Source organism: Lithobates pipiens, unplaced genomic scaffold (genome assembly GCF_037356315.1).
Source record: "Lithobates pipiens isolate NorthernLeopardFrog02 unplaced genomic scaffold, aLitPip1_a1.2 Scaffold_22, whole genome shotgun sequence".
Lineage (NCBI taxonomy): Eukaryota > Metazoa > Chordata > Amphibia > Anura > Ranidae > Lithobates > Lithobates pipiens.
Window position 1 is genome coordinate 279920798 of NW_027507784.1, and position 13551 is coordinate 279934348.

The following is a 13551-nucleotide window of genomic DNA, read 5'->3' on the forward strand; positions in this document are numbered from 1 at the left end:
CCTTTGGCAACCATGGGCGCTGCACCCTCCGGGCTAAAGAGGAGTGACCCTTCTGGCTTAACAGCAGTCCGTTTAAAAGCCTGCATTTCTGATAGCATGGGGGTGCACTAGTGCATACGGAATTGGCACCTTACATATCTGAAAAGGCACCTTCAATGCTGAAATAGATATCAAAGTTTTAGAGCAGCATATGCTCCCAGCCAGAAGTCTTTCAGGGAAGGCCTTGCACATTTCAGCAAGACATTGCTAAACCGTATACTGCATCTATAACAGCATGGCTTTGTAGCAAAAGTCCAGACCTTTCACCAAACGAAAAACACGGCAAAGATGATCCAAGACTGTTAAGCTATTATAAACCTCTATCAGGCAAGATCGGGACATTTACAGAGTGTTGTAAGGAGGAGATTCTACACTGTGGCAAACAATGGCCCTGTCCAAACTGAGACGTGCTGCTGCCAAAAATTAACAAACATTAGATTTTTTATTTTCTATTGTGAACTAAATATGGGTTTGAAATTTGCAAATCATTGCATTTTGTTTTTATGCAACTTTTACACCGCGTCCCGACTTTTTTACATAATGGGGCTGCTGGGCTCCGCTGCCAGAGGACCCAACCAGAGGCTGCATCTGATTGAAAGCTGTTGCTGCTCACCCAATAAAATTTCCCGCCAAACTTCTTTGCTTTTTTTCCTTTTATAGCCGAGCCACCCATTGAGTGAATTCAAGCACTGTATGATCAGCTTTTATAAGCACAATCGTTTTGAACAACATAACATGCCATTTCTGATGTTAGTGAGGAAGGGTATCAGAAAGTGTAGCAGTTTGTTTAATACACAAACTATATTACGAACTGCAACATTATAAAAAGCAAAAAAACTGCTTCGGTAGAGCGAGAGCAAGAATTCCAGGCCTAGACCACGTCTAACTCAAAACATGCAACCTGTAGAATTTTTTTTTAAAAGTCGCCTATGGAGATTAAGGGTAAAATTTTGTCGTCATTCCACAAGTGGGCGCAATTTTGAAGCGTGACACGTTGGGTATTTACTCGGCATAACATCTTTCACACACACACAAAAAAAAAAAAAAAAAAAAAAAAAAAAAAGGGGGGGTATTTTTTCCAAGGGGACGAGAATAGGCTGGGTTGTTTTTTTTCGTGTGGCAATTCAGACTCATGTTAATACGTTCTGGTGAATGTTGTGAGTGGCAGTCGGCTCCAGAGAGCAGAAGAGACTAACATAGGAGCCACTCAGAGTAGTAGGTCTATTAAAACATGGCTTTATTTATAATGTAAAAGATGTACACTCACATTTGAGTAGATAAAAACAGGCATAACAGATGTCTGCGGCAGTCCTCAGGAATAAAAAAAAATTAAATAAAAATAAAATCAACTCAAGTTGTGAGTGCTTCCTACTCTAGCTGTCTCTTTCCACAACTTCCTGGATTTCCTGCATGCTTTTGCAGCTTACTTTCAAATTTCTAAAGGACTACATAACCCATGGTACCCCGCTTTAGGAGGTGAAGTCAGTACAGTAATCATTGCATGAAACTGCTGGAAGAGCAGAGAGGAGGGTAGTGTCCGACAGTCACTGCTCTCTTCTCAGAGCAGACCGAGAACTGAGCAGTCAGTGGTCACTAAATTCTTGCTCTTAGAGCCAGCATGGGACAGCTGCATCTCCACACTGATGCTGCTCCAGCACGGAGGCAATTTTTTTTTTTTAAATAGGCCATATACGTCGCTTTTAAAAGGAGCAGTCAAACCCATGCATAAAAATATTGCACTCACCCTAGTGCCTCAGGAAAAAATAGGCAACCCATTTTTTAATAAAAATGGATATACATAATCTACCCACTCTAATGCTGGAAGCGTGGTGTGCCACTACTTATACTGGCATGGGGCGGGGTCACTGGAGGCCTGCCCCTTATGACATCACCACCCCGTAATGCCCCAGGCAGTGCCGTCAAGGGGTGGGGCCTCTGGATGACATTGTGACCCCACCCAATGCCAATATAAAGTAGTGGCACACCGCGCACCCAGCATTAGAGCAGGAGAGAGCGTGGAGTCAACATCAGAAGAAGAACAGAGGGAGAAGACCCAGCAAAAGAGCAAGACGATAGCGGAGAAGACAGCAGACAGAGGGTGACAAACCAGAGAGGGCTAGAAGACATCAGCGGAGAAGACCCGGCAGAGGCAGAAGAGTTTGGAAGTGTGAACCCAGCCTAAAACCTGGAAGCCGATTGGTTTCTATGCAGAGATTATTCTCTTTTCACATGTGTTTTTCACACACACACACACACACACACACACACACACACACATATATATATATATACATATACATACACACACACACAATTTTTTTTTTTTTTGCGCTACATTATATTGTTGGAGTTTTATATATGCAGAGATTTTGCACTCTAGGTTTAGTAAATCAACCCCTATATCTCACAAAAGTAAGTACACCCTCACATTTTTGTAAATATCTTTTCATGTGACACTGAAAAAAAATGACACTTTGCTACGATGTAAAGTAGTGAGTGTACAGCTTGTAGAACAGTGTAAATTAGCTGTCTCCTCAAAAATAACTCAGCCATTAATGTCCCTAAGTGAAAATGTCCAAATTGGGTCCAGTGTCAATATTGTGTGTGGCCTCTATTATTTTCCAGCACTGCTTTAACCCTCTTGGACATGGAGTTCACCAGAGCTTCCCAGGTCGTCACTGGAGTCCTCTTCCACTCCTCCATGACAACATCACGCAGCTGGTGGATGTTTGAGACCTTGCGCTCCTCCCCCTTCTGTTTGAGGATGCTGAACAGGGTTTAGGTCTAGAGACATGCTTGGCCAGGCCATCATCTTTACCCTCAGCTTCTTTAGCAGGGCAGTGGTCATCTTGGAGGTGTGTTTGGGGGGTCAGTATGTTGGCATACTGCCCTGCGGCCCAGTCTTCCGAAGGGAGAAGGGGGATCATGCTCTGCTTCAGTATGTCACAGTACATGTTGGTATTCATGGTTCCCTCAATGAACTGTAGCTCCCCAGTGCTGGCAGCACTCATGCAGCCCCATGTCCTTAGTCTGCTTGTCTTCAGCGAACTGCTTGGAGGCTCTCTTGCATCTTTAGAAGAGGCTTCTTTCTGGGACGACAGCCATGCAGACCAATTCGATGCAGTGTGTGGCGTATGGTCGGAGCATTGACAGGCTGACCCTCCCACCCCTTCAACCTCTGCAGCAATGCTGGCAGCACTCATACGTCCATTTCCCAAAGACAACCTCTGGATATGACGCTGAGCACATGCACTCAACTGCTTTGGTTTACCATGGCAAGGGCTGTTGAGTGGAACCGTTCCTGTTAAACTGCTGTATGGTCTTGGCAATCTTCTTATAGCCTAAGCTATGTTTATGTAGAGCAACAATTTTTTTATTTTTTTATGAGCCTCAGAGTTCTTTGTCATGTTGAAGTTGAGTGAGAAATTTAACACCTTGTAACCCTAACAGAGCACATGACACCGGGGAGGGAAATGGCTAATTGGGCCCAATTTGGACATTTTCACTTAGGGCTGTACTCCTTTTGCCAGCGGTAATTTTGAGGAGACCGCAAATGTACACAATACTTTTCATTGTAGCAGAGAGTGTCATTTCTTCAGTGTTGTCACATGAAGATATAAAATATGGGGAGTGCACTCACTTTTTTGAGATACTGTATAATATATGTATTTAAATACAGCCAAAAAAAAAAAAAAAAGTTACCAGGTACCCAACTTTGTTTTCTCAAGTCAGCTTCCAGGACAGCGCTTGTGAGGATTAGCAAGAAATAGGAGAACCACCACCTGCAGGACCTTTTTGTAAAAATGACTGATCTTGGCATGACAGAAGATCTATGTGGCAATTTGAAAGCTAAAAACGTGTTGCTGCCCTGCAGATCTGCTCCAGCTTTTTCTGCATATGATGCCCTTGGAAAGTATCAGATTCTAGGGCAGGGTTATGGCAGTTTTGATTCCTCTTGTGATAGTAGTTTTGGAGGCTTTGTAGCCTTTGCTAGACATGGAAAAAACGTACATGATGGAACTTTCGCCAATCCTTAGTTTTACTGGAAGGCCGAATCGTCACCAATCCATAAAATCTCTTTACTGTTGGAAACGTTTAAGTCAAAATATGGAATGAGGACTTTGGATCTGCGAAAAACAGAGGCTACCATAGATAGAAAGGCTGGATCAGTTTTAAAGGACCATCTTATCCATAAAGATAGAGCAGTACAGCTCTAGGATGAAGAGCTTATAATTGTGCTTACTCTGTGTGCCAACACCATAGCAACTGATAACTTTTTTTTTTATAGCATGAGAACTTTTATTGAACATTCTTCGATGGGCTCAAATTGAGGTAATAAAAATGCCTGCAATAAGGTCACAAGCCAGGAAATTTTTTGCAGGAGGTAGTTCAGACCTGGCTACGAATCTTAAACACACAAACACAGGGATTCTTCAATATCTAGAAATTCAGATTTTGAGTGCCTTTTGATTTTGAGTACCTTTGTAGTGCCGAGTGACAGGTTTTTATCCACTGCTGCTTGCAGAAATTCTAGGATTGGGTAATGAGAGGCTTGCTTCCCTGTTTGGTTTCATTGTACCAACAATGAAAGTTTTTGGAAATCTTTTCAGATACCTAGGGTAACCTTTTTTTCTGCTGGCTAGTGGGGCATCAGTCACCATATCAGACCCTTCACTCATTCTCTCAATAGCCAAGCCTGAAAGCATTAGGGTTTTTACCTGCTGATGTGGTCGCTCACCCTTGCTGTAGGAGATTTTTAAGGCGAGTGAACCATGCCTTTTGAAGCCAGTGATATGCTATAAGAATGGTGGTTGCCTTCAAGGCTATGATTTTAAAGTTACCCTCAGTATGAGGTTTGAATTAAAACGCATAAGGAAAAGCCCATCTCTAAGCAAAAACTTCCAAGCCCATGTTGCCATCATTTTTAATTCTATTTATTTATTTTTAAGAAACCCCCCCCCTCCCCAGTGACCTTTGCGTTTGATGCAAAAAAGATCTACCTCTAGTATCCCCCTATGTAGCCGTTATCCAACTTAAGACGTATGGCTTATTTTTCATAAGAATCTTACCTAGGTGGATACAGAAATGGTCTAATGCTGCATCTGTCCCCCACTGGCTTTAACACCGAGAACTGAGCAATCAAACAGCCGATCGCTCTGTTCTCAAAGCTCCCTGAGCAGAGAGCTGCCCCCCCAACTCACGGAGGCATTGGGCTATGGAGGGGATGGGAGCTTCCGGCTCAGGCTCTCAGTGGCTCACCGAGAGGCTGAGCTGGGTACTGGTCCAGGCATGTGGGCAGATCCCAACTTCATTGCCACAATCTTACACAAGCTCTGTGTCTTCAGCCCACTGCAAATGGGTCACAGGAGTACAGAACGAACTGTGATCCATAGAAGTACAGCCAAACGAGCTTTGGCTGTACTTTAATGTCTGCTGATCTAGAGACCACTCTGGCAGATTTTCTGAGCAGGAAAGGCCTAAAACCATTAATTCTGCAACTCCTTCAAATGAACTGTGGACAGACGGTATGCTTTTCTTCAGATGAGTTGGAAGCATCTTCTAGTGCCATCAGGCAGCAAGATCGGGGGCCCTCCTGCCTATTGATCTATGGGATGGTTGTTGAATTGCCAATCGTATCAGAACATGTCTGCCTGTTTTGTCCAGGTTCCGTCCCACATGCCCTGGGCTTACTAGTCTGCCAACCACACTCCCATGCACTTGTGTCATTGTTATTCGGATTATGTTGTATTGTGTCCATGGGCATCTCTGCCTCTAAGACTCGTCTCTCAAACACTGGTGCATGGAGCCCATGAGTCAAGGGGGAATTTTGATCACACCGTCCATTACTTTATTTTCTCCTCTGAGGAAGAAAGATTTGTTTTTATAGCATCCACCACATAACTTAAGTGGCAGTCTGAAATATGCTTTTGTCATTTACCAACCAGCCAAGATTCGCAAAAGGTATTGAATTGACGTTTCCAAGTTGGATGCTACTTCCCCAGGTGCTGAAAAGAAAGGTTGCATAGGCAAGCGATAATACCAATATTCTTTAACTTCAGTTCTTTCAAAGCCTCCAACAAGAACTCTTTGAAATTTTGGCAAAGGGGAGGGCAGAGCATAGAAAGTGAACTGCGATCTTGGGCCTTTTTGCAAATCCTAGGAATGGTTGATGGCTGTGTTGGATGGGTACATGAAGACAAGCATCTTTGAGATATTGTGTTGCTATGAAAACTCCTAGCTGTGAATATTACAGATAGAGTATATCAATTGCATTTGAAAATGTTGTACCTCGCTGTTTAATGGCTTAATGTGCCCATCTTGGATGATGTTTAAGAAGGGATTATTCCAAATATCTTTCTATTGACCAAGGTGGGCCAGTCAACCCCCTCACGAAGATAGAGTCATTGGATTTCTTTGTGGTAGAAAGAGGGTTGAGCAGACCCCTTTCTACTTTTACCCTTGGTGAAAGACCACCTCTTCCTTGTTTCCTTCTGCTTCTTTTGTACTTGCCATTGAGCACATAGAAGTACTCCTTATTTGGTAACAAACCCCTTTGTTTGGTCTGCGGACTTGTCCAGTACCGATTCCAATTCTGGTACAAAAGAAAGAAGCTTCCCTGAGAAAGTGATCCTACACAACCTGGATGTTTGAAGTTAGATCTCCCACCAGGTTTTGAGCCACAGCACTCTCCTGGAGTATTAGGGCTGTGCTCCTTGCCCTAATTTTTACTGCCTCTGCTGAGGAGTCTGCAATAAGTGTCACAGCTTTATTCAGTTTTGTTAATGAACTCAGTTTTTCTCTGGCTCTTCCTACCGCTAGGTGAGATGGAAATTGGTTCAGCCAGGGCATTATAGTGCTGGATATGCAGGAAGTCACAATGATCAGTTAAAAAGTTCCCCACCCCTGCTTCCCAGACCCTCATTAACAGAACCTCCGCCTTCCTATCCATTGACACTGAGGCTTTAAGGAGATGCAAAGGACAAGGAGAGATTTTTTTTCTTCAATATTTTGGATAAGGAAGCATCAATCATTTTGGTTCTATGTCCTCATCAAGAAGCCAAAATCTTCACTTTATAGCGGTAGGGGTAACATCTTTTTCTGTGGCTCTGCCCACTCTTTTTAAAGTTATATCCTTGAATTGGACAGGAAATGTACACTTTTTAGGTTGTAAGCTCCTGTACATCTGGTCATGAAATGATAATTCAATATTCCTCTTTGACGTCTAAAGTGTTCATAATGGTTCTCAGCAACCCCTTTGTGTCTTCTGAGGAGAAAAAGGAACTTTTTTATCCTCCCCGCAGGACTCCTCGTCCTCAGAATGCTCAGCCTCTTCCTGTATGGAGGAGGAGGAGTCTCCGCAGCTACGAGGGAATAGCCAATTGGCTGGATGCCTTTTGCATAGGCATCGCATCTGCAGTCCTTGACCCATATTCCGTAATGAAAGAAAAAGGTGACAGACTTTTTTTTGACTGAAGACACTTTAGACCTTTAAAAAACACCTTGCAATTCTTTTGCCACCAGTTTGTTGATGCACTTTTGATAGTTTTTTAACCCAGCAAGCTGTCAACTTTGAACTGCATGAACCACATACTTTAGGGTGTGAACGGGAGCCACTGCTCTTCTCCTGGGACTTTGGCCAAAAAACACACAAGGAAAAAAGCGGGGAAAAAAAAAAAAAAAAAGTGGCACTATTCACGGAGCTCCCAGTAACACCTGGTTTGGCAGAAGAGGTTACCTCTGCTACCCTCTGGTTTACCTTGGAGCCACCTGCAGGGTGCTGGTGTGGCATCTAACATGAGGAGTTTTTGCAAAATCCATGCACCACCCGCTTTTAAATGTTTTGCCCTGGCTCCTGTCCCTCAATATGCAAGGTGGGTACATACCAAATGTTTCCCTCTTCCATTCGCCTCCCTCTTAGTGTTGTAAACACCTGGTTACATGCCATGTTCCTGGCTCGGTATACAGCCTGATACAGAAATTTTGCAAGCCCAGGAGCACTGCAACATGCAGTGTGGGTGGGCAATAACCATCTTGGTATGCCTGGCCAGAGAAACTAGTTGAGGAAGATTTGGAGGCCTCTTTCAATATAGATGATCTCCGGACAAGACCAGGCCAGTGTGAGGTCAAAGCGGCAGGAGCTGGGGGAAGAGGCCATCGACCATTCAGCAGGGGGGGTGGTTGCATATCTCCCAATAGAGATGAAAACCTTGGGCTGAAGTGTTGCCTGGAATCCCGAGGTAGGACTCTGTTTTCCGGGGTGCCCTATCTGCGCTTGTCTGGCAGCTAGGTGCCTTGAACGCTGGAAAGGTAGGCTCCTGAAGGGGGAAAAAAAAAACCCATGCAGGTTATGTCCCGTTGGCTGGCAGAAACAAAGACAGAGACTAAAGCAAGTGCCACGTTTTAGAACGGTGGATGATGCATTTCCCGTTTCAGTTGGAAGGAGGCTAATCTCAGTTGTCCTGGAAGATGACTTGAGAAAGAAAAAAAAAAAAAAAGTTAGAAATATGCAAATGCAAGAAGGGGCCCCAATTCACCAATTTGAGTTCTCTTTATGGATACTGCTAGAAAAAGGTGATTAATACAAATCACCACGAGCCCAAAAAGGAATGGTCAATGTGAGCAGATTGCTAACCAATGCCGATATTCATAGAAGTTTTTAGGGGCTTTGGGATAGGCAACCATGTTTAAACCTAAATTTCTGGATGCTAATCACTGGCCATCACAGATCAGTCCTCCAGTGGGATAAATGTGTAAAAGATTCACATTTCTAGAATTCCACAGCAAAGGCCATAAGTCTCACAAGAGCAGACAGATGTCTGGCATTACAGCCAGCAATATATCTCATGCTTTCCTACCAATTTATACAGGTGTGAATCCGCAATAACAGAAAAACCATGCCATTAAAAAAAGTTCTACTTGGTCCAGTGTCCAATGTAGGAAGCAGCTGAGCAAGGGAGCTCCTTCCTGTAGACATGCCACTTGCAAAGCAAACCACCTTTAGGCACTACACTGTTCTCCCGTATGTCAGGTACACATTCCGATAGTAAACAAATATTTCACAAAAATCAGCACATCCAAAACGGATTACACCCCCAGCGACTATACAGACTCCTCTTGATTACCGCCATCACTGACCTTGAACAATGAACCGCTAACAAAGTGACCCAGCACTTTAAATGTACTGAATCAACACAAGAAGCAGTGATCACACCCTACCCGCAAGAAATTATGGTACGGTGGAACATTGCAAATCGCAAACTGGAGAAACGTGAGTAAACTGAAGATTTGCTCACTACTGTTCAAGGGAAGAGGATTCACTCAACTATAGCTAAGACACTGGAGGATCTTAAAGCAGAGTTCCACTCAAAAGTGGAACTTCCACTTACCTGTCTCCTCCCTCCGGTGCCACCTTTTAGGGGAGGAAACTGGTACCCTCTTTGACTGGCCCCCCTTCCCTACTTCCAGAGACGGCACCATCCATCAGAAGTTCTCCCCCCTCCTCTGCCGGCAGGCCAATTAGAAAGCACAGTGCACTTTAAAGAGGAAGTAAACCCTGATGAGTTTACTTCCTCTTTTTTTCCCTGCAAAGGTAAAGCATAATGGACTACTATGCATCGCATAGTAGCCCATTATGCGTCACTTAGCTGACACAGGAGCCAGCGAAGTCGCCGCTGTCCCCTGTAGTCCGCCGCATCCATCTGGCTGGTGGCGTCTCGCAGCTCCGCCCCTGTCATTCGGCGAAGCCGCGATGACGTCACTCCCGCGCATGTGCACGGGAATCGACAAATACGGCAGCTCCATTCTTGGAACTGCCGCGTTCAGGGCGCCTGCGCGCCGCTGTCTACGGCGCATGCGCCGTAGACAGCGGTGCCCTTTTCGGGCAAATATCTCCTAAACCATATAGGTTTAGGAGATATTGCTTGGACCTACAGGTAAGCCTTAATCTAGGCTTACCTGTAGGTCAAAGTGGTTTGTAAGGGTTTACAACCACTTTAAGGCTCCACTGCCGGTTTCCATTAAAGCGGAGCTCCACCCTAAAGTGGAGCTTCCGCTCATTGGAACCCCCCCCCCTCCGGCGCCACAATTGGCACCTTTCAGGGGGGAGGGGGGGTGCAGGTACCTGTACAGTACAGGTATCTGCACCCACTTCCGGCATAGATATCTGCAGAATGTACGCTCCTTTCCGCAGGTCCCCCGCTGTCTGCTGGGAAACACACGGATCCCAGAGACAGCGGGGACCATCGTTATTGCGCAGCGCGACTCGCGCATGCGCAGTAGGGAACCGGGAAATGAAGCCACAAGGCTCCACTTCCTGATTCCCATACCCAAGATAGCGGCGGCAGCACCCGAGAGACGATCGAGAGATCGGCTTAGGGTGCCAACATCGCAGGCGCGCTGGGCGGGTAAGTGTCATTATTTTAAAAGTCAGCAGCTGCAGTATTTGTAGCTGCTGGCTTTTAAAAAAACAAACAAAAAAAAAAACAAACGGCGGAACTCCCGCTTTAATAGGAATGGCGGCAGCAGCACCTGACAGCAGATTCGAAAATCAGCTGGGGTGCCAACATTGCAGGAAACCTGGACAGGCAAGTGTCCTACAGTATTTGTAGCGGCTAACTGCCCCAATGCTGCATCCACCTAGGTAAATAAAATAAATACATAATTCGCTTTCAATAATGGCACACAGGCCCAACCCCATGCCACTTCTGCCCCTCTAACGTTCCAAACTTTCATCGCCATTCACTGCTTAACCCTTTCCCACCCACCCCCGCATCCCCTTAAAAGTTTTGAATACCAAGGGAACAGGAACGTGTAATGGGGGGGGGGGGGGGAGCTCTGTCATTCACCTATGCAAATGATGTCAGTGCCCCCTGCTGCCTCTTGGGCTATGTGATTTTTATATCCCAGGAGGCACCTGGAACTCTGCATATCTCCCCCATTCACTAACAGAGGATGGGGGTGGGCCTAGTGGTGCATCATTGGGAAGCTGGGCCTTAACCTAGAAGTGCCAGGGCAGCCTTCCAGTGATGTCACATAGAAATATGGTGGCAATGGACCTGGTGGCTGCTGAGAAGCGATCTTAGGAGGACAACGCTGGATTCACTGTGTAGACGGTATCTGCAATAGGTGCAGATAAGCAGGGGGGGAAATTCCTCTTTCACAGCTCCATCTCTGTGCTGGAAGTGCAATCAGCACAGAAAAATTGTCTGCATATGCGGTCATAAAGGGGTTAATCCTGGTTGTGTTCATTTACATTGGAAAAAAAAAAGTAATCTTATGTTAATGAATGGACATACATAATATATATATATATATATATATATATATATATATATATATATATATATATATATATATATATATATATATATATATATATAATATCACACTGTACCAGGTTGGTCTGGGAAGTGTCCTATTGACTTCAGAGGGGAAAGGTTTACACTCAAAGGATAGTCAAGACAACAATTGCAATTGGCTTGGCGCCTTCTTCTGGATCAACTGCAGGATTTGGGTTCCGAGGATGCAAGGTTTTCTTTTATTTCCTCCTCTTCTCTTCTCTTTTGGTTTATACGCCATCCCTCAAATCTACACCTCGGCCTGCGACACACACAGACCCCCCCCATGCAGCACATGCATACACCCACCTCCCCCCACACCTACAAACTTGTCATTTGAGCATTCGTCATCATGGTACAGCCCAGAGAATAGATGAAAACGCAACTTCCTAATTCAACAGGAGAATCCCTATTCAGCATGGTACGGTCCTAACCAGCACAGTGGCAATACTCTACACCAGAAAGAGTCCCAGCCAGAATCAGTCACTTTGCATTGAAAGAAAGATGTAGAGTTCTGCTGTAACGCCATCCACGGATGGATTGGATAGATTGTGCTGGCTATTAGTCCACTTTTGAGCCAGTGTAATATTCCCTTTACGCCACATATCTGCAGTCTTCATGCTGAAAATAGATAATTCTTGGAACACCAGATATACCCACCTGACTCCCTCCCAACACAGAGGGCCTGCTGTACCTCTTGGGCAGCAAGTGAACATTCAAAGCCACCTAACTCTGGTGGCTGTAATTAGAAAGAATTCTGTAGAAGCAGGATAGGCTGTTCACACAGCTGGGGAACTCAGGGAGGGCAGTGCACCTGATGCCAGGGGGGGGGGACCGGGCAGTGCACCTGATGCCGGGGGAAGCAGGCAGCGCACCTGATACCGAGAGTTCAGGATGGGCAGGGTAGGGCAGGTAATGGTGGGCAGTGCAGGTAACGTCAAGGGTTCAGGATGGGCAGTGCAGGTAATGTTGAGGTTTCAGGATGGGCAGTGCACCCAATGTTGGTGGGCAGTGCCAGTTGTGTTGGGGGTTCAGGATGGGCAGTGCAGCTGATGCTAGGTGGGCATTGCAGGTTGTGTTGGGGTTCAGTATGGGCAGTGCACCCAATGTTGGTGGGCAGTGCCAGTTGTGTTGGGGGTTCAGGATGGGCAGTGCAGCTGATGTTAGGTGGGCATTGCAGGTTGTGTTGGGGGTTCAGTATGGGCAGTGCATGTAATGTTGAGGGTTCAGGATGGGCAGTGCAGCTGATGTTAGGTGGGCAGTGCAGGTTGTGTTGAGGGTTCAGGATGGGCAGTGCAGATTGTGTTGAGGGTTCAGGATGGGCAGTGCATGTGATGTTAGTTGGGCAGTGCAGGTAATGTTGGGGGTTTAGGATGGGCAGAGCAGCTGATGTTAGGTGGGCAGTGTAGGTTGTGTTGGGGGGTTTAGGGTGGGCAGAGCAGCTGATGTTAGGTGGGCAGTGTAGGTTGTGTTGAGGGTTCAGGGTAGGCAGTGCACCTAATGTTGGAGGGCAGTGCAGGTAACGTTGAGGGTTCAGGATGGGCAATGCATGTGATGTTAGGTGGGCAGTGCATGCTCCCTGCCTCTCCATAGGAATGAATGGGAAGGGTGAGGGTATGTCGGCGCCCTCCTCCTCCTCACATGCAGGAACCGGTGGAGGAGGTCCCTGCTCAGCACTGACAGCAGGACCGGGCGGAGGACTGGCTGCTCCGAGTCACGATGCGGCCTCCTCCCCTCTCCGTGCCCGCAGTGCCCCGGGGGGAGGAGGGAGAGCGGAACCCGGCTGCCCCCCTCACTACCCTTGTGGCCCCCGGGGGCCCCTCACCTGATACAGCTTCACCCCCTGACAATCCGGGCTCGGCGGCGCGCTCTGCTCTTTGTCTCGGGACAAAGCCGCTAAAGTTTCCCTCCTGAAGCCGCGCTGATCCTGACCCAGACTAAATAGGACCTCATGTCACAAGGACCCCGCGCCGGGGCTGCCCTCACTCATGCCTGACAAAAGGGAGTAACAGGAAAACCCGCCAGGAGTGGGGGAGGGGCGCCCCGTCCTGTCAGGGTTCTGAATTTTTATTCAAATAAAACAATTGCCGGATATATTGCATTGAGTTTTCACTCTCCTCACCTGACACACCTCACAGCACGTCCCCTGCGAGTATAACGGCACTGTGTTCACTCT

General features: G+C 46.3%; 1 protein-coding gene across 1 annotated transcript in view; it reads right to left on the reverse strand.

The window, feature by feature from the left end:
• UBE2I (ubiquitin conjugating enzyme E2 I) overlaps positions 1 to 13364 on the reverse strand; it is a 31479-nt gene extending 18115 nt beyond the window's left edge. The window contains exon 1 of the mRNA XM_077449096.1: positions 13201 to 13364. The gene's annotated coding sequence lies outside the window, so the exon portion shown is untranslated. The remainder of the gene's footprint in view (positions 1 to 13200) is intronic.
• Positions 13365 to 13551: the final 187 nt, after the last annotated feature.